This window comes from Saccopteryx leptura, chromosome 3 (assembly GCF_036850995.1).
Source record: "Saccopteryx leptura isolate mSacLep1 chromosome 3, mSacLep1_pri_phased_curated, whole genome shotgun sequence".
Lineage (NCBI taxonomy): Eukaryota > Metazoa > Chordata > Mammalia > Chiroptera > Emballonuridae > Saccopteryx > Saccopteryx leptura.
In genome coordinates this window covers 321,836,264-321,864,006 of record NC_089505.1, presented here as the reverse complement: position 1 = coordinate 321,864,006, position 27,743 = coordinate 321,836,264, and the positions used below count along the sequence as shown (strand labels likewise).

At 39.9% G+C, this 27,743-nt stretch overlaps 1 long non-coding RNA gene and 1 pseudogene across 2 annotated transcripts in view; one reads left to right on the top strand and one right to left on the bottom strand.

The window, feature by feature from the left end:
• The window catches only part of LOC136401212 (uncharacterized), a 30,606-nt gene extending 8,209 nt beyond the window's left edge, over positions 1-22,397 (bottom strand). The window contains exons 1-3 of one of the 2 annotated variants that reach the window (XR_010750487.1): positions 21,636-22,397; positions 18,059-18,112; positions 4,496-4,698 (exon numbers count right to left, since the gene is read on the bottom strand). This is a non-coding gene — a long non-coding RNA (uncharacterized lncRNA). The remainder of the gene's footprint in view (positions 1-4,495; positions 4,699-18,058; positions 18,113-21,635) is intronic. The other variant, XR_010750488.1, reaches the window with a different exon arrangement.
• Positions 22,398-22,776: 379 nt separating this feature from the next.
• On the top strand, positions 22,777-23,838 carry LOC136398027 (transgelin-2 pseudogene; annotated as a pseudogene).
• The last annotated feature ends 3,905 nt before the right edge of the window (positions 23,839-27,743 follow it).

Genomic DNA, 27,743 nt, shown 5'->3' with positions numbered 1-27,743 from the left:
TTTGGTATAATACTAATTAAAGCAAGATACAATTATGTTAAAATGCAGGAAAAAAATACAAATAAATTCTCAGAATGATTGTGCTGGCAAGGAAATTATACACACTTTTCCACATTTTTCAGGTTTTCCTGAAACGCATTTAAGTTATTTTAAATTGGCCCTGGCTAGATAGCTCAATTGTTTAGAAAATCATCCCAATACCCCAAGGTTATGGGTTCAAACATGGTCAAGGCACAAATAAGGCTGAACCAATGAATGCATAAATAAGTGGAACAGCAAATCAGTGTTTCTCTCCTCCCCTCACTCTCTCTCAAAAATCAATAAATACCGATACATCAGCTGGGGGAATACGGATATCTTAACCGTTCTGGGTCTTCTGACCCATGAACAGGATATGTGTCTCCATTTATTTGGTTCTCCTTTAATTATCTCTGATTTGTATTTGGTAGTTTTCAGGGTATAGGTCTTGCATGTTTTTGTCAGATTTATCACAAAATATTTTTTAATATTTAATTGTATTATAAATGGTATTTTAAAATTTTTAATTTCCAATTGTCTTTTGTTATTTTATAAAAATACAATTGATCTTGGGGCATTAATCTTGAAGCATTCTGCATTCTTGCTCAACTCATTTATTCTATCAGCTTTTTTTAGATTCCATCAAACTTTCTACATGGATGTTCATGTTATTTTTTTAAATAAAAGCAGTTTTACTTCTCTTTTTCTTTCTTTCTTTTTTATTTTTTTAAGTGAGAGGAGGAAAGATAGTGAGACAGATTCCCACATACACTTTGACTGAGATGGACCAGGCAACCTTAGCTAGGGCCAGTGCTCACAATTGAGCTAGTTTAGCACCTGAGACTTACGCACTCAGACAACTGAGCTTTCCATGGCTGGGGACATGGTCAAACCAATCAAGCTACTGACTGCCACAGGGGAAGAGCGACAGAAGGGGGAGGGGGATGGGAAAAGAAGCAGATGGCCCCTTCTCCTGTGTGCCTTGACTGAAACCGAATCCGGGACATTCATATGCTGGGCTGATCCTCTATCCACTGATCCTGGCCCCACCAGCCAGGGCCCAGTTTTACTTCTTAAAAAGAAAAGAAAATCAATAAAGATTTTTAAATTATTTAAAATTATTTTATTAGAAACTAATTAAAATTAAGTTTTAAAATAGAGAATCCATAAGAAATTCTTAATTTTTTCTTTTCTTTTCCAAGTGAGAGGAGGGGAGATAGAAACAGATTCCTGCATGTGCCCCGTCAAGGATCCACCTGGGAACCTCATCTGGGGCCAATGCTCTGCCTGTCTGGGGTCATGCTCATAACTGAGCTATTTTTAGTACCTGAAGTGGAGGCTCCACAGAGCTATCCTCAGTGCCTGGGGCTGATGTGCTCAAACCAATCGAACCATAGCTGAGGGGAAGTGAGAGAGAGTGAGGGAGAAGAGGGAAGGGGAGGAGAAAAAAGTAGATGGTTGTTTCTCCTGTGTGCCCTGATCAGGAATGGAACCTGGGGCATCCACACGCCGGGCCAATGATCTACCACTGAGCGAACTGGCCAGGGCTAGGAATTCTTAAATTTTAAGAGCACACAAAATTAAATATAAGCAGTTATATGTAATATAAAATATTATTAATGAGAAAATATTCTTTAATTAATTTCTAAGGTTTTACAGTCTGTCTGCTATCCATTTCTTTAGTCTCTAATTATTTTTGTTGAGAATAGTCAATCTATTTATACCAAATTTATTTGCCATAAGAGCTTCAATCTAGTTAATGGTACACTGACAAATGAAGGAGAGTAAAGGTAGTCTTCCCAGAGAAGGTAAAACCTGCTCTAAAATTGGAAAGATAATCCAGAGCCAGGCAAAGTGGTCGGGCATCTAAAACATTCAATATTCATAAAGAACAAAAATAAATAAATGTTCACTAAGATTAAAAAAAATTGTTTTTAAAGTGACAGTAAAGGAGATAGTGAGACAGACTTCTGCAAGCAACTCAGACTGGGATCCAGCTGGCAACCCCATCTTGGGCCCATGCTCAAAACCCCGAATTATTTTTAGTGCCTAAGGATGACACGCTCTGACCAACCGAGCTATCTTCAGTGCCCAGGGCCCAAGATGGAACCAACCGAGCCACTAACTGCAAGAGGGGAAGAGAGAGAGATGGGGGAAGGGAAGAGAAACATGATCACTTTTCTTGTGTGCCCTTATTGGGAATTGAACCCCAGACATCCATATGCTGGGCTGATGCTCTATCCACTGAGCCAACTGACCAGGGACTAAAATAGTTTTTAAAGATAAGATTCTAATGAATTCTGAAGGAAGTTTACTTTTGTTTTTTTGTTTTTTGGGTTTTTATTTTATTTATTCATTTTTAGAAAGGAGAGAGAGCGAGAAGAAAGAGAGAGACAGAGAGAGAGAAGGGGGATGAGCAGGAAGCATCAACTTCCATATGTGCCTTGACCAGGCAAGCCCAGGGTTTCGAACCGGCAACCTCAACATTTCCAGGTCGACGCTTTATCCACTGTGCCACCACAGGTCAGGCCTACTTTTGTTTTATGGAATAAAACATTCAATTATCAACGAAGATACACAACTTTTAGGAGCTGTCCTCTTAACATCTGAAGCTTTCTGTTTAATCTTAGCTCAGGAAATGCATTTATCTGCCTGCCTCTTTCCTATGGTGAAGCTGATTCATCAGCTATATCAGTCAGCACTGAACACAATAGAAATTCATAGTTCTACTATTTCTATAAAGAACTTATTTGGGTTTCTCAAACTAATCTTTTATGGTCTAAACAACTATTTGTAACAAATTATATTATTTGCTTATTTTTCAAAGGAAAATGACAAGGTTTCAGAGATTCTTCACAGATTCATGGTTTGCATATTACTTTCAACATAAAATTGCTTATTGTTAGTTATTTTTTTTCTTTTTTTATTTTATTTATTTATTTTTATTAATAAATTTTTATTTTAATGGGGTGACATCAATAAATCAGGGTACATATATTCAAAGAAAACATTTCCAGGTTATCTTGTCATTTAGTTCTGTTGCATACCCATCACCCAAAGAGAGATCATCCTCCGTCACCCTCCATCCAGCTTTCTCCGTACCCCTCCCCCTCCCCCTCTCCCTCATTCCCTCCCCCCACTCCCCCACCCCCCGTAACCACCACACTCCTGTCCATGTCTCTTAATCTCGCTTTTATGTCCCACCAATGTATGGAATCCTGCAGTTCTTGTTTTTTTCTGATTCACTTATTTCACTCTGCTTAATGTTATCAAGATTCCATCATTCTGCTGTAAGTGATCCGATGTCATCATTTCTTCTAGCTGAATAGTATACCATGGTGTATATGTGCCCCATCTTCTTTATCCAGTCTTCTATTTTTTTTACAGTGATTAAAAGCCTTTAAGCAAACTATTGGTCAATACAGCAAGAATCCATAAAAGAGTAGTGTCCTTAACATGTTCACCAAGTCCAAGTTGGCCCCATTACCATGCCAAATCCCTGAAAAATGTAACCCAACCACAGTTCAGTCTGTTAGGAGCTGTCACAAGGAGCAGGAGTCCAGGAAAAGTCCACATCTAGGAAAAGTCCACATGGCATCGGAATTGTTGTCACCATTCTATACTTTGCAGCTCATGTCCAAGTCCCAATGACTGCTACTTCTAGCTGGTAATGATTCAGGTAGATTATTGTTAGTTATTAATAACAAGAAACAGTTCAAAAGTAAGTTCAACTCTCAGTTTTGATCATAAAATTAAAGATCACAAAGGTGTTATAACTAGAGCCAACTAATTACAGTTTATGTGAGGGTTGTATTCCTTTTCCAACACCCTACATGGTCTACTGGAAATGACTTGTGTTAGTAATGGAGTTGCAAGGGAGGGCAAGCCTTGCATCAAAGACTAGTCAGACTTCACAGCATTATTTTAGGGGTCAGATGATGAAAGCCTAAGGCCACAATGGTAAATGTAATACAATTTATACATCAGGCATGTTTTGTTAATTTATTTAACAATATCTAGTGCTCACTGTGTTCTGGGCACTTTTATATTAGCTGATCTCTTTCTCATGTGAGATCCTCATAAAGAATAGAAAATGGAGGCATTAGAAGTTTGAGGACTCACTCAAGATTATAAAACGAGTATTAATCTATCTATTCAAAAAAGTTAGCCAAAAATTCCATAAGACAAACATATTAACTTTTTGATTTATTCAAATGCTTGCTATGAACCTCAGCTTTTTCTCCTTTGTTCCAGAATTCAACCCTTCCCCATTTCTCATAAGCTTGCTCTACTAATTTGTGCTTCTTCCAGTAATAGTTAAATAGCACTAAACATCTCATATCTTACCAAAACTGCTTGGACCTTACATTTCCCTCAGCTATGCCTTTTCTCTCACTTCAGCCAGGCTGTTCTTGAACAATAATCTACATTTTAATCTCAGATTGTTTTTACTCCCACTCATCACACAACTTATTACCTTAGAAACTTTGTCATCAACTCACTGAAATTGCTAGCACCATTGATGTTTCCATCCTCCAAATGCTGTTTCTCAGAACTATTTGAAGCTTTTTTGCATTTCACACTATAATTCACTCTCAGAGGCTCCAATCAGTTAAACAGTGGTTCTCAACTTTCTGGGGGTCGTGCATATTTTCATGAATAATAAACGCCATGTATATTCTGAAAATATAGAATATTATATTTTATATTATGCTCTGTACTTTTGAAGACATCAAATAACACAAAAATATCAAAGACACATTTTCCTCGATTTCAAAGCCTGAGCTCCAGTCCTAGCATATGTCAGATATCTTATGAGGTGATTCACAAAAAATGGATCTGTGTCTTTGAATAGAACTTTCACTTGGCAGTCAGAGAATGCTCCAGCAGTCCCAGACATCTACTTTCTGATGCATTTGTAGCTACTCATAAAGACTAGGGAGTTCAAGAGGTTTTCAAAATTATTAATTTATTTTATTTTTTGTTTTGTGGTAGAACTAATGAAACCTGCCAGAACACACCTCTTATTCTAAGAGGGATTGGCCACATTGTTGAAGGTTAATCTTCTAGCTACAATTATTCATCAGAGCCATTATTGGTTGTCATAACTGCTGCTACTTCACAATCCACAAGTCTGAATAAGTAGCTGCTCTATCAACTAAAAAGTTTGCAAAGGTGATATCACTTGGCACTTACCACCCACTCACTTGAATATATTTTTTATAGCAAGCTCCTAAGATGTGCAACATTCTGACCTAATGCACACAGGCAGATAAAGTTTCGATGCCTCATATTCTTCCCTCCTCTTCTCTTTTCTCCTTCCCCTCTTCCCCCTCCTCCTCCTCTTTTTATTCTCCCCCTCTCCCCATCATCCCTCTCCCCCCCTTTATTCACCTCCCTATTTATTACTGGCACAGGTTGAAGAGGCTAATGACTGTTATGCTTGATCAAGGTCAAGGGGTATCTCAGGGTATTGTGAGGGATGTAGACATCTGGTTCATCTTGCCTGGAGCTACACAGCATGGAGCCCAGTAGAAATTTCCAGAAACAGGGTATTAAGGAGTTGAGAGGCCAAAGCCAAAGTAAAACTCTGAAAGACATCATTATATCTCCATAAAGACCAGAAAGAAGAGGGATATAAAGTCCTTCAGAGGATAGAAAGATCAAACTGAAGAAACTCCCAAATTAAAACTTCTATCATGATTTCACTTATATGTGGAATTTAATGAACCAAACAAACAAACAAACAAAAATAAAACAAAGTAGTAAAGATTCATAGATATAGAACACAGAATGACAGCTGTCAGAGGTGTAACAGTAATATAATGTTATAATAAATAAATATACAGAAATATAGAAAAATATATAGAAATAAGTAGGATATAATATTAAAAGTCATTAAGGCAAGTGAATAAGGCTATGCCTTCTGGGCAAGAGCTAATCTAGTGTGTAGAGATGTGACAGGCAAGACCATGCACTCTGTGTAGGGCCCAGCTAGTGCATGTGTGAAATGATATGTAGATAGAAAGAGCTCCCAGTGAGGAACTCTCTAAAAGTGGCTTGATGTGATAATTTTATAGATTAACACCTGTTAGAAGGTGTATGCCAGAAAGGGTATTTAAACTGAGGGGGCCCCAGCTGCAATCAGTCATCCAGACTCCAACGTTGTACGTAGACATCTCCGTGCCGCTCTGACCAAGGACAGCCAGAGGAGGACACTGACAGGGCCCCATTAAGCTGTACCTAGGCACGCCATAGGATCTGTAAGTAATAAATTGCTTGTGTGATTCTTGCAACTAACTTGTGTGTTGGTCGTGTCTTTCCTCCGGTGGCGACTCATCTTGGTACCAATAAGAAAAATCCTTATAGCCGCCTCAAGAGTAGTCTCGAAGAGGCTGCCAGCCCTGCCATTAAGCAGGAATGTTCCACTGCATGAAGACACCTGATCAACATAGAGCTTGGGCTCTATTGGGACAAGAGGGAAGGAGATTTGGGAGCTGAGGAAAAAATGTGAAGGGATTAAACAAAAAAAAAAATAGACTTGGAGACATAGACAACAGAATGATGGTTACAAGAGAGTAAAAGGGGAAGGAGAGAAATGGTTATGAAGAGACTTGATTTTGAATGGTAATCACACAATACAATATACAGATGATGTATTAGAATTGTACTTGAAGCCTACATAATTTTATTAATCAATATTACCCCAATAAATTCAATAATTTTAAAAATTCCAACAGATATAAATAATAGCAATGTATGAGACAAATAGAACTCAAAATTTTTATTTAGATAGCACAACGTATTAATTTTTTACTTAAAATTAAATACATTTAGAAATTAAGATGTTTCACATAAAAGTTCAGATGTCAGCTTTCTTAGAAAGTCAAAAGGGAGCCTGTATTCTAACATGGTTTTATATGTCAGAGCTGACACCTGACCCCACCTTTTCAGATTAGTGAACACCATTCACTGTCCCTGTGGTCCATTCAAATCATTATGTATTAGTCAGCTGGCCCTATAGGCATTTGAGTTTCCATATCTAAGTTTCAGTGGCTTCCAGTTATTTTGTTTTGTTTTATTCGTATTTTTCTGAAGTGAGAAGCAGGAAGCAGAGAGGCAGACTCCTGCATGCACCTGGCATGCCCACCAGGGGGCAATTCTCTGCCCCTCTGGGGCATTGCTCCATTGCAACCAGAGCCATTTCAGCACCTGAGGCAAGGCCATGGAGCCATCCTCAGCACCCGGCCAACTTTGCTATTCTTAACTATACATAAAGTGTAAACCAAAGTTTTAGGACCTGCTTCTATTTTAATATATCTTTTAGCCAGTTAAGAAAAGGTAGACCTTTATTTTATTTTTTAACTTTTTATTGAATTTACTGGGGTGACATTGGTTAATAAAATTATATAGGTTTCAGGTATACAATTCTATAATACATCATCTGTATATTGTATTGTGTGTTCACCACATCAAGTCAAATCTCCTTCCATCATGATTTATCTCTGCTTTACCTTCTTCTACCTCCCGAATAGGTAGACCTTTAAATAATTTTGTTCATTTAATTTCTATATGCATATGATTCCTGTACAATAATAAAATAATACCAAATGTTGAAAGGTTTTTAAAAATCAGTCAGAATTATTAAGAGTGCCATGAAGTTGTTTATATTACTTAATTACTATTGAGGACATTTTTAATTAATTTAATAAGCCAGTCTCTGCTTTAATACTAGTGAAAAATCTAGATTAAGTTCACTAGGTGCAGCTAAAATCAGCTCCCTGATTTTTTAATTGTTCAAAACCTCTTAAGAAAACCAGGTTATTTAACAGAATAAGAAAAATAAATAAATGCATACTCACTGGATAAGTTTTCTAGGTTTGCGAGCACAGGGGACACACTGCTAATCTTGTTAACAACCCAGTACATCTTTTGTAATTTAGGAAAAAACATTTAAAGGTACAAGTGACTACAAATATGAAAGTCATGTACAATAATGATATTGATAATCTAATAAGCACCTAATATATCAAGTATTTAACCTGATTTTCTCATTAATTCTGCTAAGAACACAATCAGGTATTGTTACTCTCACTTTAGATATGTGAAAACAGTCTCATAATGTTAAGACTCTCATAGCTATTGATAGTAAACAGTTCAATTCCAAAGCTTGCACTTTCTCCATGGTGCTTGTTACCACTTGGTCATTTTGCCTTGATTCCAATATGATTAATTTTTCCCAGTCATTAAACAAAAGTTGTTTTTGAAAAAAATTATAAAAACTCTGACTCAAAACCTGAACACAAACAATTCTCAAGATACCAATCTCATAGAAAAGATACAAAATGCTTAAAATTCATTTTCTTTAAAAGGGAAGTTGAGTTTTAGAAAGGAATTTAAAACAGCCACTGGGTGAGTTACCACATATAATAATGATTTGTGTAGTTTAAATGATAGCATTTAAATATTATGTTTGGAATACAAACTTTAGTAAATTAGGTGTCCAAAAGAATTCATTAGATCAACCTTTACAATGTATACTACTATTATTCAGAAAAATCTAATACTCATTCTATAAATGATGTGATATAAAAGTATTTACTTCAAAATAATTCAATACAAAATTTTGACTAATATTTCATGGTCACTTTTTTATATTTATGTGAAAGAGCACCTTATTTATGCCAAAGAATTTGAAAAATGATCAAATATTTAAACCCTGAGAAACATTTTAATCCTTACAGAAATCTGGCTATTTTCAGATTTGGATATAATCCCAATTAGAATGTGTTTTATTCCTTATAGTAGGCAGTAGGATACCTTAATTTAAGTGCTGTCAATGTTATAAATAGCATCTCATACAATATTTGGTCTATTATTTCCTACCTGCAGACAGTAGGAGTTTAAAATTACATGCATTTATTATTGAGCAATTTCTGGTATTGTACTAGAGTCAGTGGAAATGCTTGCTACATTCTGCTAAAAATGTGACTGGCCCTATTGAACAGAAAAAGAATGCTTATGATAAACATAGGCATGTTTGCCTGACCTGGGGTGGCGCAGTGGATAAAACATCAACCTGGAACACTGAGGTTACCTGTTTGAAATCCTGGGCTTTCCATATTCAGGGATAAACGCTAACAAGAAGGACTTGGCAGATAATAAGATCTATACCACACTAGTCGCAAGCAGAGACTAGTGCCTCTTCTTACCAGCCAAAACAGGCTACAAAGTGTGGAAAGCCTGGGTTGAGAGGTCCAACTGAATGCTAGGCGCTGAACAGTCACCTTGACAACAATTGACTCCCACCCCTGCCTGATTACACTGGAGGCCCTGACTGCCAGAGCCCTTCCCAATGCCTTGCACTGAGTGGGGATAGAGTGGGGATTTCCCAGCTCTTTGAGCCTCTTACTCCCCAGGCAGAAGCAGTGGCAGCCTTATAGCTGGATCACCAGGCTGCTAATTCAGGAAGGGGGGACTAGGAGAGAGAATCCACGAAAGCAAACTCTCTCATCGTTGGACCCTGCAAACGCCAACAAGCCTTGACTACCAGCAAGACTAAAGCCAATTATATGACATTGCCATAGAATCCCATCAACTGCAAATCCCTACCTAAATGTGACACAGGGGCAGAGCCTGGGGTACAGAGTCACCGACCAGGAAGAGGGAGAGAAAAGAAAAAGGAAGAAGTTAACATCTCAAAATCAAGAAAAATCCACAGACTTTACAACTTGTTCCACTAATTTTTTTTTTTTGTTGTTGTTGTTGTTGTTTGTTTCTTCTATCCTATTGCCTTTATTTCCTCCACCTCGGTCCTTCTATTCTCTGCCCATCTTATGCTTCCCTTTTCTTGAACTACACTACCCATAAGTGTTACATTTTATTTCTCTTCTTCATCCTCACCCTCCTTTGGGGTTATACTCCAGGACACTTAACTCTCACTCTCTCCTCTTTTGTTTTTTGTTTTTTGGTTTTTTTTGCTTTATTTTGTTTTTTTCTCTTCCTTTTTTATTTCTTCCTTCGTTTTTCTCTTTTTCTTATTCTTTCCTTTCTATTCGTTTTTTCTTTTCTCATTTTACTTTTCTCCCATTTAATCCTCAATCACGAACAAATTAGTTAATTTGGGACTCAAGGCTTTTTTTGGCTTTATTTTTCTTTTTCGCTTTTGTTTTTGTTTTTTTCTTGTTAGTTTATTTTTGTGGCATTTTGGGTCCTCCCAACCCAAGGTCTCCATTGTATTTGGTCTTCACTCCACTTAATACAACAGATTTTTACTTATTATTTTTATTTTTTTCTTCTTTATTATTCCTTTTTTTGTCCTTTTTTCTGGTTCCCTCTTATCCCTCTCATTATATCTCTTAGTTGACCATCACCCACAGGCAGATCAACTTATGCTTGTCTAAGATTTTCTTCCTTTTTTTTTTCTTTTTTTTTGCATTTAGTAGGTCCCTACTCCCCTTTTTTTTTTTGCCCCTTGAACTCTTCACCGCAAACCAGGCCCTCCATTATAGGCATGATATTTGCCTGAGGAGGGGAGAGGAGGGAAGGAGAAGAAAGAAAAAAAAAGGGGGAAATAATAAATTATTACTGCTTTTTTTTGTGGGGTGTTTTACCCTTTGGTTTTTTTTTTGTTTGTTTGTTTTTTACTTTTTACTCTTTATTAATTCTAATTAGTGCTATCAACAAAACCACCCTCAGATGCCAATAAGAAAGAGGAAATCAAATATTATGGATACAAAAGAAAGAGAGGTAACAAATAGATGTGGAAAAATCTATGGAGAAAAGACTTAACATATTGGAAGCCTTGGAGCTAAATGACAGAGAATTTAAAATAGAAATCTTAAAAATACTCAGAGATATACAAGAAAACACAGAAAGGCAATATAGGGAGATCAGAAAACAACTCAATGAACACAAAGAATATATTACCAAGGAAATTGAAACTATAAAAACAAATCAAACAGAAATGAAAAACTCAATTCACGAGCTGAAAAATGAGGTAACAAGCTTAGCTAGCAGAACAACCCAGATTGAAGATAGGATTAGTGAAATAGAAGACAAACAACTTGAGGCACAACAGAGAGAAGAAGAAAGAGACTCAAAAATAATAAAAAACGAGAAAGCCCTACAGGAATTATCTGACTCCATCAGAAAGAATAACATAAGAATAATAGGTATATCAGATGGAGAAGAGAAAGAAAATGGAATGGAGAATATACTCAAACAAATAATAGACAAGAACTTCCCAAGCCTGTGGAAAGAACTAAAGCCTCAAATTCAAGAAGCAAACAGAACACCGAGTTTTCTTAACCCCAACAAACCCACTCCAAGGCACATCATAATAAAGATGACACAAACCAATGACAAAGAAAAAATTCTCAAGGCAGCCAGGGAAAAGAAGAGTACAACATATAAAGGAAGGCCCATTAGATTATCATCAGATTTCTCAGCAGAAACTCTACAAGCTAGAAGAGAGTGGACCCCAATATTTAAAGCCCTGAAAGAGAGGAACTTTTAGCCAAGAATACTATACCCATCAAAGCTATCCTTCAAGTATGAAGGAGATATAAAAACATTCACAAATACAGAAAAGATGAGAGAATTTATCACGAGAAAGCCCCCACTCCAGGAAATACTAAAGGGGGTTTTCCAACCAGATTCAAAGAACAAAAGAAAACAACACCACAAGTAACAGCTCCACCAAGAACACAATAAAACCAAACTTAAACTGTGACAACAAAGGAAAAAAAAAGGGGGGAGAGAATGGAGATTAACAGTAGCAAAGGACGATGAAGTGCAGAAATACTTATAAGATAGGGTACTACAATGAATATGGTAGGTACCCTTTTCATTACTTAATGGTAACCACCCTAGAAAAAAACACCACAAAAACACATGACTTAAAAAAGGTAGCAACAGAGGAAAAAAGTATGGAACACAAACAAACAGAAACAAATGATAGAAAAACAAAAGAGAAGAATCAAACTAGATACAAAACTAACAGAAAGCAATTTATAAAATGGCAGTAGGGAACCCACAAGTGTCAATAATTACACTAAATGTAAATGGATTAAACTTACCAATAAAAAGACACAGAGTAGCAGAATGGATTAAAAAAGAAAATCCAACTATATGCTGCCTACAAGAAACACATCTAAGCAACAAGGATAAAAACAAATTCAAAGTGAAAGGCTGGAAAACAATACTCCAAGCAAACAACACCCAAAAAAAAGCAGGTGTAGCAATACTCATATCTGATAAGGCTGACTACAAGACAGAAAAAGTACTCAGAGACAAAAATGGTCACTTCATAATGATTAAGGGGACACTGAATCAAGAAGACATAACAATCCTTAATATATATGCACCAAACCAAGGAGCACCAAAATATATAAGACAGCTACTTATTGACCTTAAAACAAAAACTAACAAAAATATAATCATACTTGGAGACCTCAATACTCCACTGACGGCTCTAGATCGGTCATCCAAACAGAGAATCAATAAAGATATAGTGGCCTTAAACGAAATACTAGAACACCTGGATATGATAGACATCTACAGGACACTTCATCCCAAAGCGACAGAGTATACATTTTTCTCTAGTGTACATGGAACATTCTCAAGAATTGACCATATGTTGGGCCACAAAGACAATATCAGCAAATTTAGAAAAATTGAAATTGTACCAAGCATATTTTCTGATCATAAAGCCTTGAAACTAGAATTCAACTGCAAAAAAGAGGGGGAAAAACCCACAAAAATGTGGAAACTAAACAACATACTTCTAAAAAATGAATGGGTCAAAGAAGAAATAAGCGCAGAGATCAAAAGATACATACAGACAAATGAAAATGAAAATACGACATATCAGAATCTCTGGGATGCAGCAAAAGCAGTAATAAGAGGAAAGTTCATATCACTTCAGGCCTATATGAACAAACAAGAGAGAGCCGAAGTAAACCACTTAACTTCACACCTTAAGGAACTAGAAAAAGAAGAACAAAGACAACCCAAAACCAGCCGAAGAAAGGAGATAATAAAAATCAGAGCAGAAATAAATGAAATAGAGAACAGAAAAACTATAGAAAAAATCAATAAAACAAGGAGCTGGTTCTTTGAAAAGATCAACAAAATTGACAAACCCTTGGCAAGACTCACCAAGGAAAAAAGGCACAGGACTCAAATAAATAAAATCCAAAATGAAAGAGGAGAGATCACCACAGACATCATAGATATACAAAGAATTATTGTAGAATACTATGAAAAATTATATGCCACCAAATACAACAATCTAGAAGAAATGGATAAATTCCTAGAACAATACAACCTTCCTAGACTGAGTCATGAAGAAGCAGAAAGCCTAAACAGACCAATCAGCAGGGAGGAAATAGAAAAAACTATTAAAAACCTCCCCAAAAATAAAAGTCCAGGCCCAGACGGTTATACTAGTGAATTCTATCAAACATTCAAAGAAGACTTGGTTCCTATTCTACTCAAAGTCTTCCAAAAAATTGAAGAAGAAGCAATACTTCCAAACACATTTTATGAGGCCAACATAACCCTCATACCAAAACCTGGTGAGGATGGCACAAAGAAAGAAAACTACAGACCAATATCTCTAATGAATACAGATGCTAAAATTCTAAACAAAATACTGGCAAACCGAATACAACAACATATTAAAAAAATAATACATCATGATCAAGTGGGATTCATCCCAGAATCTCAAGGATGGTTCAACATACGCAAAACAGTTAACGTAATACACCATATCAACAAAACAAAGAACAAAAACCACATGATCTTATCAATAGATGCAGAAAAGGCTTTTGATAAAATACAACACAATTTTATGTTTAAGACTCTCAACAAAATGGGTATAGAAGGAAAATATCTCAACATGATAAAGGCCATATATGATAAACCATCAGCCAACATCATTTTAAACGGCATAAAACTGAGGACTTTCTACCTTAAATCAGGAACAAGACAGGGTTGTCCACTCTCTCCACTCTTATTTAACGTGGTGCTAGAAGTTCTGGCCAGAGCAATCAGACAAGACAAAGAAATAAAAGGCATCCATATTGGAAAAGAAGAAGTAAAGGTATCACTTTTTGCTGATGATATGATCTTATACATTGAAAACCCGAAGGACTCCACAAAAAGATTATTAGAAACAATAAACCAATACAGTAAGGTCGCAGGATACAAAATTAACATACAGAAGTCAACAGCCTTTCTCTATGCCAACAATGAAATATTAGAAAACGAACTCAAAAAAATAATCCCCTTCACGATTGCAACAAAAAAAATAAAATACCTAGGAATAAACATAACAAAGAATGTAAAGGACCTATATAATGAAAATTACAAAGCATTGTTAAGGGAAATCGAAAAAGATACAATGAGATGGAAAAATATTCCTTGTTCTTGGATAGGAAGAATAAATATAATCAAAATGGCCATATTACCCAAAGCAATATACAAATTTAATGCAATTCCCATCAAAATCCCTATGAGATTTTTTAAAGAAATGGAACAAAAAATCATCAGATTTATATGGAACTATAAAAAACCCCGAATAGCCAAAACAATCCTAAGGAAAAAGAATGAAGCTGGGGCCATTACAATACCTGACTTTAAACTATATTATAGGGCCACAATAATCAAAACAGCATGGTATTGGCAGAAAAATAGACACTCAGACCAATGGAACAGAATAGAAAGCCCAGAAATAAAACCACATATATATGGTCAAATAATCTTTGATAAAGGGGCCAACAACACACAATGGAGAAAAGAAAGCCTCTTCAACAAATGGTGTTGGGAAAACTGGAAAGCCACATGCAAAAGAATGAAACTCGACTACAGCCTGTCCCCGTGTACTAAAATTAATTCAAAATGGATCAAAGACCTAAATATAAGACCTGAAACAATAAAGTACATAGAAGAAGACATAGGTACTAAACTCATGGACCTGGGTTTTAAAGAACATTTTATGAACTTGACTCCAATGGCAAGAGAAGTGAAGGCAAAGATAAATGAATGGGACTACATCAGAATAAAAAGTTTTTGCTCAGCAAGAGAAACTGATATAAAAATAAACAGACAGCCAACTAAATGGGAAATGATATTTTCAAACAACAGCTCAGATAAGGGCCTAATTTCCAAAATTTACAAAGAACTCATAAAACTCAACAACAAACAAACAAACAATCCAATAAAAAAATGGGAAGAAGACATGAATAGACAGTTCTCCCAGGAAGAGATACAAATGGCCAACAGATATATGAAAAGATGCTCAGCTTCATTAGTTATTAGGGAAATGCAAATCAAAACTACAATGAGATACCACCTCACCCCTGTTAGATTAGCTATTATCAACAAGACGGGTAATAGCAAATGTTGGAGAGGCTGTGGAGAAAAAGGAACCCTCATTCACTGTTGGTGGGACTGTAAAGTAGTACAACCATTATGGAGGAAAGTATGGTGGTTCCTCAAAAAACTGCAAATAGAACTACCTTATGACCCAGCAATCCCTCTACTGGGTATATACCCCAAAACCTCAGAAACATTGATACGTGAAGACACATGTAGCCCCATGTTCATTGCAGCACTGTTCACAGTGGCCAAGACATGGAAACAACCAAAAAGCCCTTCAATAGAAGACTGGATAAAGAAGATGTGGCACATATACACTATGGAATACTACTCAGCCATAAGAAATGATGACATCAGATCATTTACAGCAAAATGGTGGGATCTTGATAACATTATAAGGAGTGAAATAAGTAAATCAGAAAAAAACAAGAACTACATGATTCCATACATTGGTGGAACATAAAAATGAGACTAAGAGACATGGACAAGTGTGTGGTGGTTACCAGGGGTGGGGGGAGGGAGGACAGGGGGAGAGTTAGGGGGAGGGGGAGGGGCACAGAGAACTAGATAGAGGGTGGCGAAGGACAATCTGACTTTGGGCGAGGGGTATGCAACATAATTTAATGACAAGGTAACCTAGACATGTTTTCTTTGAATATATGTACCCTGATTTATTAATGTCATCCCATTACCATTAATAAAAATTTATTTAAAAAAAAAAAAAAAAAGAAATCCTGGGCTTGCCTGGTCAAGGCACATATGGGAGTTGATGCTTCCTGCTCCTCCCCCATCCTTCTCTCTCTATCTCTCCCCCACCCCCCAGCTCTCTAAAAATGAATAAATAAAAAAATAAAAATAAATAAAAACATAGGCATGTTTCTCCACAACTTTGCTAGCACTTTATGGATGGAGATTTAAGACCACAGTTTACATCCTTTTTCCATGCTCTTAAAAGAACTTGCCTGAGATAACTCTTCTCCTCACCCAGCCTGGGTGGGAGGCAGTGAGCTCTAATCTGTGAAAAATAATCTAAATTCCTCCCATATTGTTGATCTCACATAATGGTACAAGTTTCAGGAGAACTCTTTGGAATAACTAAGGGGAAAATATCTATACTGAAAAAGAAATATGTAGAGAACAAATCAAGTGGATATAAAGAATAAAAAATAAATATCCCCCTTTTCTTCTTTCTGGTCTCCAGATTTTTATTTAATAAGAATTATGTTTAAGTGCAGGGACATTTCTAATTATAGTAATTTGTGTCTTATTAGTGTTGAGGACTACTGTAAAGTAGACAGGGCCATGAAGTTTCCCATATCAATCCCCACAAACTCAAGATAGAGCCCAGCAAAACTCATCCGTGCATCTGAAGTCTGTTTCTTAGGAGCAGGAGAAGTAGGAGAGCCCCCAGTCCTGCTGCTGCCAGACTGCCTAGAAACTCTTAACACTTTCCCATGCTTAATCCCCCATTAGTCTGAAATCAATTAACAAATATGGGCCTTGGCTTTGGTTAAGTAGAGAAACCATACTTCCCCAGCTTATAGGCCTGAGATATAAAAAAAAAAAATAAAAAAAATGAAAGTAGCTGGGATGATTAGGGACAGAGAGGCAACAGAAATAGTAAAGGTGGGTTTACACATGATTTGCTAGAACCTGGGGTATTTCTAATGATTCACAAAGTTAACATGAAGAATAAAACAGTGTCATGATAGAGTTGTTCATCTGTGCTTAATATGTGGCGTATGGCCTGACCAGGCAGTAGCGCAATGGATAGAGTATCAGACTGGGATGCGGAAGACCCAGGTTCGAGATCCCGAGGTCACCAGCTTGAGCACAGGCTCATCTGGTTTGAGCAAAGCTCACCAGTTTGGACCCAAGGTCGCTGGCTCAAACAAGAGGTCACTTGGTCAGCTGTAACCCCCTGGTCAAAGCACATATGAGAAAGCAATCAATGAACAACTAAGGTGCCTCAATGAAGAATTGATGTTTCTCATCTCTCTCCCTTCCTGTCTGTCTGTCCCCATCTGTTCCTCTCTCTGACTTTCTCTGTCTCTGCCACAAAATAAAAAAAGAAAGAAAAGAAAAGAAAAAGATGTGGCATATGAAAGTCTTTGCCTCCTAGTTAAAAGCTTCTTCTGCTCCATTGGCTGGGAGCAGTCTAAATTTCTTACCATACTATTTAGAAGTCTTCACAATATGATTCCAACCTGCCTTTCCATCATATTTTTTTGCCCAGTGGCCACACACACCCTACGTAAAATTAGCCCTGAGTGTATCCACACCATCTAAATATACCATGTCCTGCCCCTAAATATACCATGTGCTCAAAGGATTCTTTTGGATCAGAATCCCTCTCTCATCTGGGAAAATCCTATTCACCATTTAGAGCCCAAATTAAATAACATGTTCACCACAAGTCTTTACTGGGAGTTCCTTCCAAAATTATTTACCAACTGTGTATCCCTAAAACTTTGTTTACACTTTTATTATTTATCAAGACCTAGTTTACATTAGTTAGTGCAAGTTAATACATTTGTCCACCTCCCTAACTAGACTGTCAGTCTCCTACCATATTTATTTTAACATCCCAGTGACTAAGAGTAATTTGCATATAATCTTTTTATTTAATTGAATCACTGATAAATTTTATGCTTACCTGTGAAATGCTTTACGAATTTGTCTTTTAAGTTCAAATCTTTTGGGAATATTTCTGGAAAAAATAAAGAAATAAAAACCTTCAAAAAAATTTACTGCATTTTTACGGAAAATATCCTTACAAGCACTAAACACATGAACTTGTGGCTGTTCATACAGCTGATTCCAAGCCTGTGTCTCCAGCCCAGACCATTTTTTCGGACTCTAGACCAGGGGTCCCCAAACTTTTTACACAGGGGGCCAGTTCAATGTCCTTCAGACCGTTGGAGGGCTGGATTATTAAAAAAAACTATGAACAAATCCCTATGCACACTGCACATATCTTATTTTTAAAGTAAAAAAACAAAACAAGAACAAATACAATATTTAAAATAAAGACCAAGTAAATTTAAATCAACAAACTGACCAGTATTTCAATGGGAACTAAAAATAAGACAGCCCCCGTCCTTTGGCAGTAAAATTAATATAAGACAGGGTCTTAAAATAGGGGAAACATAGTGTGTAGTAATGTGGGGGGAGACTTTTGGACAAAGGGAGGTTATAGGGGCCATTATGTTGTTGTACATTTGGGGGAGTATGGGGGCCATTGTACTGTGTAGTAATGGTTATAGTGCTCTGCCTTTCTTCCTACTTCTGCTGTTATTTCACACTGCTTCCGGTGATGTGGGGCGCTGCAGCCGCACACCGGAGGTGTGTCATATAACGCGTGTGTTCTGTGTCACTGGAAGTAGTACTGTACGTGAGCGCCGCGCCAATGAAAGAAGTGCCCCTTCTGGAAGTATAGCGGGGGCTGAAAAAATGGCCTTAAGGGGCCACATGTGGCCCGCAGGCCATAGTTTGGGAACCCCTGCTCTAGACCTTCAGGAAAGCTAACTGTTCCCTCTAATGCTCTGTTAGGAAACCTTACAGACCTCTCAAAAATGCACAGCCAGCACTGAATGTTTGATTTCTCCTCTACCCCAGACCTCTTTCTCTCGATGTTCCTCAATCTCAGTAAATGGCATCATTCTTTACCCTTTGTTCAGGCCAAATATAAAGAGGTATGCTTAATTTTCTCTTTCCCTCACTACTACATCCAATCTATTACTTAACTTTCCAAATCCTACCTCTAAAATAATCTGATACCCACGCATTTTTGTTTCTTCTCATCAACACAGGACTAGTCCAGACCTCCACACGTGACAGTATTTGAACAGCAGCCTCTTAACTGGTCTCCTTTCTATGACCCATTTTCCCCACAGCTACCAGAGCAAATGAACTGAAGTGTACTTAGGTCATGATACTTTCTCACTTAAAGGCTTTGTGTTTAAAATAAAAGAAAATAAATCAAACTACATTTCAGACTTCATTTTGTACTCACTATAAATACACCATCCAGAAAATGCAATTTATAATGAAATCATTTGCAATGGAGGGAAATAAAACTGAAACTTTAATAAAATCTTGAGCCTCAATGTTTGTCAGCAGTTATACATTTAAACTCACAATGTCCTCATTACAGATTGACTCCTGGTCATGTCTGACATTCTATTAGTATGGTCGAGATTTGAACATTTGTCACCTCCCTGTAGGTGAGTCTGAATCACAACATTGGCTTGTATGACCTCACTGAGACAAAAAAGTAGAAAATGAAGACAGGAGAATCCTAACAGTTCTTTACATCCTGGAAAATAAAGAGGGAGTTAGGAGTTCTCCCCCTGCTCCTGGCAGCTCCTGTGAGCCCAGGGCAACACTGTGAGGAGGTGGCAGGAATGTGACTAAATTGAAGACCCACTTCCCACCCCTGGACCCCACCATTGACAAAAATACCCACCTGTATTTCACAATCAAGATAATGAAAAGCAAAGCAGAAGTGAAGTTGAAAGTATTTCTTTATATAAATATTCTGGTGTTCTCATCAATTATATTCCAGCTTAAGCATGGTTCTTTGCCCCACACTTCTCTAAAACCAAGCATGGGAATTGGCTGCTATGATGTCAATACTCTGCCTTGTCTCTGGCAAGGTTGCTCCGTTGGCCATTTCTGAAAGCAGACCCAGCTGAGCACAGAAGTGCTATGGCTAAAGCATGTTGGAAGATTATAAATCTATTTCCAAAAACATTTTAGAGCCTGGGCTGTGCCCTCTCAGAAAGTTTGGTGGCCCTAAAGGTTCCTTCTGCTCCCAGCCTCAGCCTGCAGCTCCACCTTGTTCTCTCTTTTCACAGGCTCGAAACAGAGACACGTTTGGGTAGCTTCTCTTTCCTCAATGCCTTCCTTCTGCTTTGACTCTGACCTCTCTGTGACCTGAAATGTTGTGGTGTCCCTTGACTCACTGGACTTTTCTGCAGTCGGGAGTGTCTCATGATCCTCTATACTGGCTGTTTTTTTCTCCTTCCTCATTCTCCTTCACTCCGCTTTGGACATTTTTTTTTTAATTTTTTTCTATTTATTCATTTTCAAGAGGAGAGTGAAAGTGAGAGAGAGAGAGAGAGAGAGAGAGAGAGAGAAAGGGAGGAGGAGCAGGAAGCTTCAACTCCCATATGTGCCTTGACCAGGCAAGTGCAGGGTTTTGAACCGGCGACCTCAGCATTCCAGGTCGATGCTTTATCCACTGTGCCACCAGAAGTCAGGCTGCTTTGGACATTTAAGCAGCCAGGAACCTGAGTACCTAAGGCTGATTTGGGAGCCGCTGCCAGCTTTTTGGGTCTGCTAAATTGGCCTATGAAAGGCCAAGGTTAACAACAATAAAAGGCAGTTTACTGAAATCTGCGCGGTCCTCCAGCTTGAAGAGGGAAGCAAAGGAGCATCCCCAAGCATTTGCAGGCATGTGACCACACTGATCTTACCAGTTAGAAAGCACTGACAGTTACATCACCTGTCTGGCCGGGATTGAGTCCCAGGAATTTGGGCTGTCTTACCAACATACTTAAAAGTCTCCCACACCTTGGAAGGGGCGTAACAACCTGTAGTTCTTTTACAAGATGGAGTTTCAACAAAGGTAAATCTAACCATCTCTTCCTTATCTCATTCCCTAAGAACCCACTACCTGCAAAGGTGGTCTGTTTTCTACTGAGGAACCCTGCCCCCCCCACCCCCACTGTGTTTAATACAGGCTTCCAAAAGTGATTGCCTTTTCCATCCTAACATTAATTCCCTAAAACTAAAGTGACCAACTTTTTTACAATGAAAAGGAGGACAAAAATAAATTGAAGAAAACAATATCGTAAGTAAAAGAAACATTTTATTCATTGCAGCAATAATACACCATAATATGATAAATGCATAATAAAAACATTTGCAATATTTTACATTGTAATTATGCTCACATGCCTATTAATTTTTAATAATAACTGTAAGAAAAAAGTACTCATTTAGATAGAAATACATCACATCACACGCAATGGATAGACTCCGAATGGGTCAAATATGGACATTTACAGATTAGGCTTCCAATATCAAAAAGGAGGACATGTAGGAGGACACTTTTCGAGGGACAACGGAACTTACAAAAGAAGGACTCTCCTCCCTAAAGGAGGACGATTGGTCACCTTACTAAAGCCCAAGCTCAGAGCAAAGGACCGGCTGGGAACAGGCCTTACCTGCGCTCCGCGAGGCGCTGAGAGTCAGGCGGGCTCCTGCAGCGGGAAGGAAAAGCCTCGGCTTAGGCTCTCTGTCCACGACCCGTTCTCCTTAGGGCCCTACGGCCGCCCTGGTCCCGCGCGGGTACAAGGCCAGCGCGAGCCCAGGAGCTCGGGGCTGAACCTGCCGCACGGCGGAGCGCAGAGCTGAGAACTCAGGCTGGCGGATCTCCAGGCAAACAGTGGAGGGTCCGCGGCCAAGGAGGGAGCGGAGCTCACGGCTACGGGCCGCCCCGGTCCTGCCAGCCCGCCCGCCGAGGCCGGTGCCCTCGCGGCGTCGGGCCGGAGCAGCGACGGGACTTAGCCTGCCCTCCTCGGGGGCGCGGGGCGGGGACGCGGGGCCCCGAGGCGGCTGGAGAAGGCGGGCTGTCCCGGGACAAGGGTGAGTCCCGGCGCACGGACCCTCAGAAGTCCCCGCTCCTTCCGGGCCGGCACGAACCTCGGGCTCAGTCCGGTCCTACAACGCGCTCCCACCGATTGCCCCGTCCCGGGCCGGGGCACCGAGGTCTGGCCCCCGCTCCTGCCCTGGGCAGCCCGGGGAGGCCCCTCCCGGCGCTCGGCCGTTCTCTCCGAGCTCTGTCTCTCGCTGGCGTCCCAGCCTGTGGGGTCCGTAGAGCGACACCTAGGTCTGGACGGTAGAAAGCAGCGGCCGCGCTGGGCCTGCGGTGGCTGCAGACCGCGGTTCTCCAAGAGGAAAGTGCGGAGTTCACCTCCAGGCCTGGACCCAGGCTCGCTCCTAAGGTGCCCACGGTCTTCCCGCCTCCCCAGGCTGGGCCCCTGCGGCCCGACCTGCCTGGCAAGCACCCCGGCCTTCTCCCCGGGAGCGGGGGCGGAGCAGAGGACCTGGGAGGGCCGGTTCGCACACCGGAGATCCCCAGTCTCCCTGTGGTTTCTGCCAGAGTCACCGTTTGGGCTGCTCCTGAGGGTGCAATCACCAAGGTTTATGCTCAAGACCACTGATGACTAGATTTTTTTTTTTAATATAAAGAGCTCCTCTCCAATCGTTTGTCGATGCTAACGACATATAAGTGATATTAAGTCCACTTGTTCTAATTAAAATAAAGTTAGCAGGCATCTCTGATAAACTGTGCACTGTACTCGCCTTGCGGCCCCGCCTAGAGTGCGTGATCTCCAGCCCGACGGACGCTCCCAATAGCTACCACCATCTTTCAAAATGGCCAACAGGGGACCTGCCTATGGCCTGAGCCGGGAGGTGCAGCAGAAGATTGAGAAACAGTACGATGTAGATCTGGAGCAGATCCTGATCCAGTGGATCACCACCCAGTGCCGCAAGGATGTGGGCTGGCCCCAGCCTGGGCCTGAGAACTTCTAGAACTGGCTCAAGGATGGCACGGCGCTGTGTGAGCTCATTAATGGTCTGTACCCTGAGGGGCAGGCCCCAGTGAAGAAGATCCAGGCCTCCACCATGGCCTTCAAAGCAGATGGAGCAGATCTCTCAGTTCCTGAAAGCAGCTGAGCGCTATGACATCAACACCACTGACATCTTCCAGACTGTAGACCTCTGGCAAGGAAAGAACATGGCCTGTGTGCAGCGGACGCTGATGAACCTGGGTGGGCTGGCAGTAGCCCGGGATGATGGGCTTTTTGCTGGGGATCCCAACTGGTTTCCTAAGAAGTCCAAGGAGAACCCTCGGAACTTCTCGGACAACCAGCTGCAAGAGGACAAGAACGTGATTGGGTTACAGATGGGCACCAACCGAGGGGCATCTCAGGCAGGCATGACTGGCTATGGGATGCCACGCCAGATCCTCTGATCTGCCCCCAGCCCTGCTCCTGTCCTCACTTGAATGGTTAATATAGAGCAGTGACATTCCCTGAGAGCCCCCTGGAGCTCTCAAGCTCCCCCCTGCCTGGGTGAGGGCCTGGCCTGGCCTGGCATGTCTCCTCTGGGGGTGCCCAATGGGGACCTTCCTCTGTGCTTACTAATGCATTCCTGTCTGCAAACACATAAAAACTGGACCAACTGAACTTTTTCCCTGGGACCAAACTTTAGGGCCTCTGATTCCCCTTTATACCTCTTCTCCCCTGATCTCTGTGCCCTCAGTGCATTCCTTGGCTGGGGGTCAGCAACGCTGCCTTTGGGCCTGCCTTCCACAAATATGCCTTGCCCGCAGCTGTGGCTGCAGGGATTTAGTTTATAGGGAGGGACCTGTGGTAGCTGCCATCCCTGCCACAGCTGGACTGGGCTCACTGCACATTGGAGGCAGCCTGTCCTGGCAGAGGCCCTCCTGGCTTCTCATTTTCCGTATTAAAAAAAAAAAACCTGTGCACTGTAAATTATTGTGAATGGGTCATTTCATTAGCCTGCTTTATTGCTTTATATTAAGTATATGTGGAGTGTTGCAGTAATATAAGGTTATAGTAATTAAATATATAGAAATATAAAAAATATGGAAGATATATAAAAGTAATTAGGATATAATATTAAAAGCAATTAAGAAAATTAAATAAAGTTATGCCATCTGGATAGGAATTAATATAGTGTGTACAGATATGATAAACAGTCTGCCTTTCATGCAGGACTCGGTTAGTGTGTGTATGAAGTTATATAGAGATAAGAAGTGGCTTGACGAGGCTCCATTGGAGCAAAGATGGCCCGGGCGCTGGGGATGGCTCCTTGGCCTCTGCCCCAGGCGCTAGAGTGGCTCTGGTCTCGGCAGAGCAATGCCCCAGAGGGGCAGAGCATCACCCCCTGGTGGGCAGAGCGTAGTCCCTGGTGGGCATGCCGGGTGGATCCCGGTCGGGCGCATGCGGGAGTCTGTCTGACTGTCTCTCCTGGTTTCCAGCTTCAGAAAAATACAACAACAACAACAAAGAAAAGAAGTGGCTTGATGTCACAACTCTGTGGGTTGCATAGACAGGAGGCTCCCCTAGGAACATTTTAAAAGTGGAATGATGTAACATTTCAGTAGATTAACATAAAAAGGGCTCCCTGCGAGGAACTCCCAAAAAGGTGGTTTGAGATGATAATCTTGTAGATTGACCCCTGTTAGAAGGCATTGGCCAGAAAAGGTACTAAAGCTGAGGGGCCCCCTGCTGCAGTAGTTGCCCAGACTCCAACGTTGATGTGGACTTGGCCTATCTACCTCTCCGCCACTCTGACCAAAGGCAGCCAGGAGGAGCATGCCAACGGGGTCCCCTTAAGTTGTACCCAGGCACGTGAAAAGGATTTGTGAGTAATAAACTGCCTGTGTGATTCTTGCAACTAACTTATGTGTCGATTGCGTCTTTCCTCCGGTGACAATTGGTGTTGGCACTGATAAGTAGAATCCTCATAGCCACCTCAAAAGTAGTCTCGAAGAGGCTGTCAGCCCTGCTGATAAGCAGGAGTGTCACTCTGAACAGGGAAGTCGAATCAGGGCCGCCTGATCCACGTAGAGCTTGGGCTCTACTGGGACATGGAGAAATGTTTAAATTGGTGACTAATTATCTAATTACCTAATTGCTTTCAATAAATTGATTGCTAATCTATGAAGTGGCCAACATATGAGGGAAGGAATGTGCATTTTTATCAAAGATAGACATTGTCCAATGTTCAATTACAAAGAGATCTTGTCAGTCACAAACTCTAAAAAAATATATAATCTCAATGCTTTCAAATCATTATGTCTATCTAGACTTGGAAAAATCTATCAAGAAAAAAAAAAACTGGAAGCTGGACTATTTCTCTGATTTCTTTACATTGAAACTAGAGGAAGTAAATTGATGAACTTTTCAGAACCTGACAATTTGAGCTCTACTTTTTTTTTCAGATTCTCTCTGACAAAGCAAGGAGATTGAATTCAGTCATGCTCAGACTGCATATGTCCTGTGAGTCTGTGAAAAATGCGTATTTTGACCCTCCAGGGATTTCAGTTCCATATAGCACATGCACCACATAAATCTGCATTTGAAAGGCATCTGGGTAATTCTGAAGCAAGAGATCCTTGAAACCCATTGTTATTCCTCCAATAAAAATGATCTTAAAGCAAGTTACATTGTAGGCACAATAAAAACCACTGAATCTACAACAGTGATTAAAAGTGATAAACAAGATCCTTGTACTGGGGAAGCATATAATATCTGAGAGCTCCTCAACACAGTGGTTTTACCATAACTAAACAAGTTGCATATACCTAATTACTCTTTGATTTTTTGTTTGGTTCATTGTTTATCCTCAACTATATCTTTTTTTAATCATCCTTCAGAATGGGAGATTTTAATATAACCTCTTAGTTAATGAAACAAAACATAATAACACTTGTTAGTATACGACTGATTTAAAAACTTAGGTAATAATAGCTTCATAAGAAACAATGTAGAAAACAATCTTTGACAAAAATGCACATTGTTTTGGGGGGGGTTGTTTGTTTTTACAGAGACAGAGAGAGTCAGAAAGAGGTATAGATAGGGACAGACAGGAACGCAAAAAGATGAGAAGCATCGATCATCAGTTTCTCATTGTAGTACTTTAGTTGTTCATTGATTGCTTTCTCATGTGTGCCTTGACCGTGGGGCTACAGCATATGGAGTAACCCCTTGCTCAAGCCAGCAACCTTGGGTCCAAGCTGGGTAGTTTTGCTCAAACCAGATGAGCCCGCACTCAAGCTGGCAACACCTCAGGGCTTTGAACCTGGTCCTCCACATCCCAGTCCAACGCTCTATCCACTGCACCACCGCCTGGTCAGGCAAAATGCACATTGTTTTGAATCACATATAAAAAATGAAAAAAACATTGGATAGTCATATATAAATATGAAAAGTAATTAAATATATTGGGTTTAGCATTTAGAAAGAATTCAGCTGTAAGAGAAAATCCAAAAACTACCAAATATGTTTGTAAGTGCTTATTTCAATCCTGGTATCTTTTTTTAATACATCAGTGTGTGTGTGTGTGTGTGTGTGTGTGTGTGTGTGTGTGTATAACTTTTTTTAGATTTTATTTATTCATGTAAGGCCAGTAGCCATGGCCACCATCACAGCTGCCTGGCCCATGCAGGTTCAAATTTGATTTGGACAGACAGTAATGAAACAACGGAGCCAAGAACTGGTGGGCCATTACATTTAATCCTAGCTCACACCTGGTGCGTGAGAAACACACACAGTGGGAAAACACTTCCCTTTCCATTCAGGGCTCCCAAAGCCACTGACTCATCTGAGTTTCCTAGAATCAAAGGTTTCTACCTCACCACCCTTATTCACCTCTGTTACATCTCCTTCTTTCTGCACAAACTGGCTTCTCCTTCAGCACTCTGCCATCGTGACTACTTCTCCTCTGCAATGCTAATTTCAGGAACCCAGGGCAAGCAAGCCCCCGGTCTGCCCCATTTTATAGTGTTGAACTTAAAACCTTTAAGCCAGTATGCAAATAAGAAAGTCTCTGATACAAAGCCACTTATCTGAGGCATAAATGAGATTCCTCATAAGAGTGCACCACCCCACATCATGCAACAATCAAGGGTGTGGGGGAAAAGCTTAGTCTTAAAACTAAGGCTGTAATGACTTTGCCTGCTTACAACCTGTCTCCCACACCCAATGCAAACTATAAGTGAACAAACATATATATCATATATACAAACTTATTTGACCAACAATTCATTTTTAGAGAGAGAGGAGAGAGAGAGAGAGAAGGGGAAGGAGTAGAAAGCATCAACTTTCATATGTCCCTTGGCTAGGTAAGCCCAATGTTTTGAACCAGCATCCTCAGCATTCCAGGTGGATGCTTTATCCACTGCACCACCACAGGTCAGGTTCAATCCTGGAATCTTTGACATCTTATTGCCTCAAATAAATGTTACTTGCCTACTTCTTGTTAATTAGTTCAGAGTCAACTTTAAGTGTTCATGTAGTGTCACGGAGACAGTGATTACTCAGCGACCACATAGAGTGCACTGAGGGACCTAGGGGAGACCACTTCACAATCCCCTGTACAGGTTTTATGAGACAGCCCCTACCTCCAGTCCTAACGTATATTTACTGTTACATACAAATACTATAAATGCAGGGATAAGAATGAGGAAGGCAGGAAGTAAAGAGGAGAATGAAGAAGTCAGGAAGAGGAACTTCTTT